Here is an 8,696-nt window from a genome sequence, read left to right on the forward strand (position 1 = left end):
TTGACTGGGAATAGAACCATGATCTGTCAGTTCACAGGTGGACGCTCAAACACTGAGCCACCACCGGCTGGGCATCTTGCTGTCATTCTTGAGATGCTTAAATGGCAACCTTCCATTCATATAGGGCTTTATAGTTTGTGTGCTTTCCATGTATGTATGTATCTTATATATTCCCAACCATATATTTTCTCCCAAATAATTACCTGAGTTTAATAGAAAGCAAACACAAGTCCCATGAATCTTATGAAAATAGAGAAAAAAGTAAAGCAAACTAATACTTGAGTATTTGGAGACTTGAGAGCAGAGCTTTGCTTCTCTGGAGGGCTCTTGAACATCACACTCTATTTCTAGCTTTGAGAGCAACATCCGGGCTTGCATGATAGACTTTGTCTCTCAAGTTTTCAACCCACTCCTCATCTAGCCGTCTATGCCAAAAGCTATTTTTCACAGACTCCCTTTTGTACTCACTGTCTGTAGTGTAAGCCCCACAATCACTATAACAGGCTGCTTTGACAGCGGGTAAAATTGGGAGGGCCTTGAATGGCCTACATGTAAGCTCTCCTCCCCACGTTGCTCTCCCGGATAAGGCCCCTTAGCCAAACAACAATCCTTATCAAGGGGACCAGGCACAGCTTCTGCTTATCCTTGGCTAATGGATTTTAGCTCCCTGCCAGCCTGTGGAATTATTCAAACAAGCCAATCACATCCTCCTGTGGGAACCAGGGGGCACCCCACCCTCTTGATACTACAAAGCCTGCCCCCAATAGCCTCTGGTTGTTCACTCTGCTCCTGAGTGCAACCCTGTGTGGGCTGCTCCACCCTCTTCCCCTAGACCAGTGATGGAGAACCTATGACACGCGTGTCATAGGTGACACGCGAACTCATTTTTTTTGGTCGATTTTTCTTTGTTAAATGGCATTTAAATATATAAAATAAATATCAAAAATATAAGTCTTTGTTTTACTATGGCTGCAAATATCAAAAAATTTCTACATGTGACACGGCACCAGAGTTAAGTTAGGGCTTTTCAAAATGCTGACACGCCGAGCTCAAAAGGTTCGCCATAACTGCCCTAGGCTGAGAGTGTATGTGGCTAATAGATGCTGTTGATCATACCTGTCCAATGTTGGGTGTCATGTGTTCGGCCATCCTCTTAACCTTAGGACTGGCCCTCTCCCTTGACATGGGGTGACAACGGAGTGACTAACACACCATCCATGCCACTCACTGGCACGGCCTCTCCTCATCTCTCAGAGCTGGTGGGCAGATGTGAAGGCAGAGCCTTCAGACTGACTCCACTGAGCAGAGAGATCAGCTTAAAGGATCTCAGGGGAGGAGAGGGCAGGGAGAATAAAGACCTTTACAAGTGTGTTTGCCAATCCTCTGAAAACCTTGGGAGTTTAGAGATAGTTTCCCATAAAAGGGAATAAGGAGCCAAACTCAACGTCTGCCCTGGCTTTGTGCACTGGCTCTCCGCTCACTGAGAAAGGGTAACTTGGACTGTGGCAGGACAGGGCATTCTTCCTCTGCACTCTCTCCCTTCAGCCTCACCCCTGAGGGGGAAGGGGTCTTTTAACCTGACCACACACCCGAGTTACACTGGGAGAGGTGGTCCATAGTATGAAGAGGAAGGCTTGCTTCTCTAGTAACTTCCTTGGTCAGGTATTTGCTGGGGATGTTGGAAGCCACGTTTACATCCCCAACCGGAACCAGGAACAATGGTCTGGCTGGCTTTGGAGAGGTGGCGGTGAGGGGGATGCGGCTGGAGCCATTGGGTGGGCAGAGGCTAGAAAAGGAAAAAGTGTCAGCAAAGTGTCTGTTCTGTTGGAACTGTCATATTTCAAGACCGAAGATATAATTTTCCCCACACTTTTAAGCAATAATGTTATTAAACGAAAGAAAAAAGAAATATCTGATGTGGTTCTGACTATAGTTTATAAAATCCCTAGTTTTAGAGACATTAAATGGAATACGTTGGGGAGCCAAAAGTTCATTTCATTTAAAAGGAGAACGGACGAATGTAGACATTTCTCACAGGCAGTTGATTTTAACATCTTCCTCCCAGCTGGTAACGTGTGTGGCTGTCTTAGCTGTTTATTTTCATGTTGACAGAGTCAGAATGGTCTCTCCCAAGAGAGTGAGGCAAAGAATCTTTGAGCAGTCTGGGAACGACACAAACAATGCACCTGTCTCTATTCTAAGACTTGCTTGCATGCATTGTCCCATTTAGTCCTCACAACCCCTCTATCAGGTAGGTGCTATCACCGTTTATGTGACTTCTGGCACGTTACATAACCTCTCGGAGGCCCATCTGTAAAGTGGGTGGAGTCACAATATCCATCTCGCAGTTTTTCTAAAAATTAAGTGGTAGAATCATTGTAAAGCACGGAGCCCAATTCCTAGTACACATGAACTGTGAGAGCGCGCAGAGTATGCCACCCCCAAAATCTGCCCCTTTGGCATAAGGATTATTTGGAGAAACTGCAGACACAGGAGAAGTTCTGAAAACAGTAAAAAGGACATTTACATAAGAAAGGGGACCTGGACTGGGAAGAGAGCTACTATCAGAGGCAACTTTTCAACTGAGAGACTTATCTGCCAGGCAAGGCAACCTTTGTTTACCAAACTTCTCCTCTTCATCTCTTTGAAGACCCTGCGCCCTATTCCTTTCCTTAGCTCATGGGATATGACCTCGATTGTGAGGTTGCTTTTTGAGTTTCATATTCTTTACGAGGCTCCTGTACATACATACTTAAAACTGTTGCTGTTTATACCCTCCTGTTAATTTGTGTTTTTTTTTTTATTACAGGGGGCGGTCTCAGCCACAGAACCAAACACAATAGAGGGGAAATTATTTTTACCTCCCTGCAACGGTTAAAAGTATTCTCTATTAAAAAGCTATGCCGTTTTTATTCCTGATTGTCCAAGGGACGTATTTATAGATATGGATGTTAAAATATTTGAAATTTCAAAAGCGCTCAAGACGTCAAACTTTCAGTCAACGGGCCATCATTTGAGTGCAAGCTTGGAGCAGGGCAGGAAGCAGGCCTGTGACAGCCAGACCATCTCTCAAACCGCCAGCTGTATTTGCATCTTCGGGCCCAAGGCACACAGTAGGCCATGCGGTGTGACATAGCACAGTCACTAAGACATGGACTAGGGAGCCAGGTTGCCATATTCTAATCCTAGTTCTGCCATTTAGTAGCTGTGTATCCTTGGGCATTTAGTTAACCTCCCTGTGCCTCAGTTTTGTCATCTGTCAAATGGGGAGAACAGTAGCACCTGCTTCGGAGGATTGACATGAGGCTTTCAGGAAACGGTGCAGGTAAAGGGTGCCTGGGTGTAGTGAGCACATGCATGGTAGCTAGGACACTCGAAGTAGGTCCTAATACAAGATACTAATAAGGTGTTAACCGGGAATTTTTGTCCCTATCTTATGGGGAATTCTCTGAAAAGAATGGTTTTAGGTACTTAAACAGCTAAGGTGCATTAAATACTATTTGCAAGGCACTGTGTTTTAACTTATTTAATCGTCATAATGATGCTATAAGATAATCCCGGTTGTTCTTCCCATTTTGCAAATGAGAAAACTGAGGCACAGAGAAGTTAAGCACCCATTGCTTTAAGGCAGGACTTACTGTTGAAGGACCAGGTGGATGTGGTATGGGGCACAGGGTTCAACCAAGGACAGTGTTTCCATGCTGGGCTGTAGATCAGAAGGCAGCAGCCTGGTCTGGGAGGGGAGAGTGGGTTGCTAAACCTTTGCCAATCCCCTACTTGTTTGCAGAGGGGGCAGAAGTGGGGTGGTGGTGGTGAGAGCCCCCTCACCTGGAAGCCAATGCCAAAGCCACCTCACTGAGCCTATCACCAGGGGAGACTGTAGAGGAATGCTTTCCCAACCCTCAGGCACCTGGCATTCCTGTGAACTGATAAAAGCAAAGGAGACAGGGATGGAGCTGGCTTTGTGGGGTAACACGCCTCTTAGTACAACACTGAGGCAAAGATGGCTCCTTTGTGCCCAGAAATATCCACCCTGCCACCAGCCCCAACAACCTCATCTTCAGAATTTCCCGTTTACAAAGGGAAGGACATGGGGAACATGTGAAACCCTCTTCAGGCAACACCACTTCATCCCTCGGAGTCGCTGCTTTATGTGCATTTGTTGAAAAGATTGGAAAAGGTTGAATTTAATGTCATCCAGCTGAAAGCAAGAGAGGGAAAAGGACAGGAAGCCAAAGGGTGTGTGTGGCTGGGCTGGGGTGGGTGGCAGAAGGAAGAGGCTGGGGGGATGGGGCTCCTAGAGGGAAACTGGTTGGTCAGCAGAGACACTTGGGCCTGCTTCCAATTTCTCTCAGGCCGGCCTTGGAAATGCCACTCAGAAGGACCTCCGGATGACTTGTTGGCGTGGATGGTGTCTAATGCTGCCCCCTGGGAGAGAGCGTACAGGAAGATTGTCTCTCTTCATCTTTAAAAACACTTTACTTTCTATTCAGCTGCAGCCTTATTGCAAGTTAAGGGCTCATCAGTCAAGCAGACATTAAGTGGCTTCTTATATAAATACTTACACAGTTCTGACTTTGCAAGGGTCTCTGAAAAGCATCCTCTCTCTTTTAAGTTCTTTTAAGTTTGCTTTTCACTTCAGCAAGTGTGTACAGATATATCCAGAGGTGGAAATTGTCCCTGTGCAAATGAACTCCACAACCACAAAGTTATGCTCAAAATTCACTGCTGGGGCAGCCCCGAAGGTCATCTCCCGGTAGCATGGTGGGGAAATTGCTTTTGCTGTTAATTATTGTCCTCGTTGAGAACAGAAACATTCAGGAAATTTGAACATTTAAAGGTGTTTGCGATAGATAATCTGAAGGATATAAATGAAGAAAAAAATCACTTGTAATTACAATACTGAGACAACTATTACCAATTTTTGTTTAGAATATATCTGTATCTCTATCTTTGTCTCTACTGACCTGTCAATTGACCTATGACCACAATAAAGTTTTGGAATAGTAACCAATTTTCATCAGGACATTTATTAAAGTATATAGACAGAAAAGTACGCAATCATAAGTGTACTCATGTACAAATCAATGTGTTTTTATAAGCTGAACATACCTGTGTTCCTAACACCAGCTCAAGAAACATAAAGTTACCAAACCAGTATGTATTTCCTCTACATCTGCATGTACTCTGTCTGAGGTCATTTCTCTGCCTCAAGCAGTGGGAGTTTTCCACCTTCATATCCTGGGGAAAACAGTGTCAGCAGACCACAGAGGAAAAGAACTTTATTTTTGACAGAGATCCAAGAATACAATGAGAGGTTTCTAAGAACATGAGTCAGTTTGAGCCAATGTTTCTAACCCTAAATCTAGATAAAGGATTCTTGGATGGGGGAAGACAAGAAAGTAAGCAAATAGAGCATAAATACTGGTGGGCCTCCTACAAGGGCACTGGCCCTACTCTAAGTTCAGAACCTATCAGAGAAACTGTGGATAGTAATTTTGACTCACATAGAAATGTTTTCAGATCCAACAGCATCCTGCTTGCAATACTGTGAAGGCCTGAACTCTTGTTCGCCTCAACTGAAGTAGCTCCCACTCCCCATTTCTCAGTGTAGCTTTCCATGACCTGATGTGCACGTCTCAGACATGCAGGTGATTCTGCTGCAGGTGGTCCTTATCCCTCACCTTCAGGAGCACAGGTGCAGGTTTTTGTCCAGGCCATGACCATGGTTCCCAAACTTGTCCGTGCATCAGAATTACCTGGGGACCTTGGTAAATACATAAATCCTACAACTGAGTTTAATCAGGCCTGGAAATCTGAAATCTGACCAACTCCCCAACTGGTTATTGTGCAACCAGTCTGGCATTCATTGGAGAATTTGATTTGGGAAATGTTCTTCCAGGGTCTGTGAACTATACCATTTTATAGACACAGATTCAGTGCAGTGGGTCCAAGTGACCCAGCAGAGTCCATTGCTAAGCTGTTGATGGAGGGGAGCAGCTTGGGTGGTAAGGCGCCTCTTCAACCAGATCAGCCCCTTCTACCTAAATGTACTTGCATCAAGGATTCCAAGGTCAAGACAGGTTTGCAATCTACTTTCTGTGCCACAATGTCAACCACATCATTTTGTCAGCAGAGGAATTTATCCTAGAATAAGGGCACCCCTGGGAAGAGCTTTGCAGGCCAACGTCCTCTCCTCATTCCCTGAAAAAGGGACAGTGCACCTGAGACACTGTTGGTCTGTCCTTCCTAACCCGTGCCAGTGTCCCAAGGCTTTTGAGAGATGCTGCTATGGATGAGAGTATGCCCTTCTGAGTCCTCTGCACTTGGCTATGGAAGCTCTTAGAGCCCTTTTCTCAATTATTAAAAGCAAGGGGGCAGGAAACATCCTATCTAATAATAGAGAAACATGGTAATTAACCGTAACTTCGCTATCCTTCCCATTGGCTAGTCAGCGAGATATGCAAATTAACTGCCAACCAAGATGGTGGCCGGCAGCCACGCAGCTGAAGTGAACATGAGGCTTGTTTTCTCCAATGATGGAGGAAGCCAAGGTTCCCCGCCTGCCGCAGCACAGCTCTGAGCTCCAGATGCAACAGTGTTGCAATTATAGAAGCTAAACAAACCCAGAAACCTGCTTTCAGCCGCCAGCGGGCTCAGAGCTTAGAGCGCCAGTGATGGCAACAGAGTTTCAATTATAGAATCTAAACAAACCCAGATACCTGCTTTCAGCTGGCAACGGCCTCAGAGCTGGAGCCGGCTCTCAGCTCCAGTGACAGCCATAGAAGGTAAATAAATCCCAGAATAAAAAAAAAGAAAAAAAAAAAGAGGCTGGGAGCTTCAGTCTCCCGCCAGCCTGAAAACGGCCCTCAGCCCCTCACCCAGACTGGCCAGGCACCCCAGTGGGGACCCTCACCCTGAAGGGGGTGTGACCAGCTGCAAACAGCCACCAGCCCCTCATCCAGGCTGGCCAGGCACCCCAGCAGGACTCCCACCCTAATCCGGGACACCCTTCAGGGCAAACCAGCCGGCTCCCACCTGTGCACCAGGCCTCTATCCTATATAGTAAAAGGGTAATATGCAAATTGACCCTAACAGCAGAAAGACTGGGAATGACTGGTCACTATGACACACACTGACCACCAGGGGGCAGACGCTCAATGCAGGAACTGCCCTCTGGTGGTCAGGGCGCTCTCACATGGGAGGAGCTCTTCTCAGCCACAAGCCAGGCTGATGGCTGCCAGTACAGCGGTGGTGGTGGGAGCCTCTCCTGCCTCCTCAGCAGCGTGAAGGATGTCCAACTGCAGTTTAGGCCTGCTCCCCACTGGCAAGTGGACATCCCCGTAGGGCTGCCGAGCTGCCAGAGGGATGTCTGATTGCCATCTTAGGCCCAATCCCCCGGGGAGTGGGCCTAAGCCAGCAGGTGGTCATCCCCTGAGGGGTCCCAGACTGTGAGAGGGCACAGGCTGGGCTGAGGGACCCCACTAGTAGACGAATCCATGCACTGGGCCTCTAGTTAATAATAATAATAACAACAATAATAATAATGGCCTTTAAAAGCCAAGGCTTTAACAGACTCATTTTTTTAATTTCTTTCTTTCTTTCTTTCTTTCTTTCTTTCTTTCTTTCTTTCTTTTCTTTCTTTTCTTTCTTTCTTTCTTTCTTTCTTTCTTTCTTTCTTTCTTTCTTTCCTTCTTTCTTTCTTTCTTCCTTATTCTTTTTAAAAAATATATTTTATTGATTTTTTTTTTTTTTTTTTTTACAGAGAGGAAGGGAGAGAGATAGAGAGTTAGAAACATCAATGAGAGAGAAACATCCATCAGTTGCCTCCTGCACACCCCTTACTGGGGATGTGCCTGCAACCAAGGTACATGGCCTTGACCGGAATTGAACCTGGGACCCTTCAGTCTGCAGGCCAACACTCTATCCACTGAGCCAAACCGGTTAGGGCTCTTTCTTTATTCTTTATTGTTTAAAGCAGGGGTCCTCAAACTATGGCCCATGGGCCACATGCAAATACAAATATTGTATTTGTTCCTGTTTTGTTTTTTTTACTTCAAAATAAGATATGTGCAGTGTGCATAGGAATTTGTTCATAGTTTTTTTTTAAACTATAGTCCGGCCCTCCAACGGTCTGAGGGACAGTGAACTGGCCCCCTGTTTAAAAAGTTTGAGGACCCCTGGTTTAAAGTATTACATATAATTCCTTTTCCCCCCATTGACCTCTCCCCACTCATTCTCCCCGCCCCCCGCACTCTCCCTACTGACTGTGTCCATGGGTTATGCTTATATGCATGCATACAAGTCCTTTGGTTGATCTCTTAACTTCTTTAGATGAGCCAAAGAGACAGTGTAATAAACTACTAGGGTAATGTAGGCACTATTGACCTGTCACATCTAGAATATGTTCTGCTAAAGCCAGCACCTGTCACCACCAGTGGCTGCACAGATATTGTTTAGGGCTGCCAGTGACTGGGATGGAAGTATAGTTGAGGCTCTCTGCCAGCCCATGGGAGCAAATGGAAAAGATGGGAAAAGAAGAAACAGATGGGAGGAAACCTAGAATTTGAGATCCCTCAAATAATCCTCCAAGTGTGGTCCTGGGGGAGAAGTTAGAGAGGCTACCCCCTCAATGACAGTGACAGAGCAGGCACTCTGTCATTTTACGGTGAATGTAATGCCTGCAAATAGCTTCA

The sequence above is a fragment of the Myotis daubentonii genome, chromosome 2, assembly GCF_963259705.1.
Source record: "Myotis daubentonii chromosome 2, mMyoDau2.1, whole genome shotgun sequence".
In the NCBI taxonomy this organism is placed as follows: Eukaryota; Metazoa; Chordata; class Mammalia; order Chiroptera; family Vespertilionidae; genus Myotis; species Myotis daubentonii.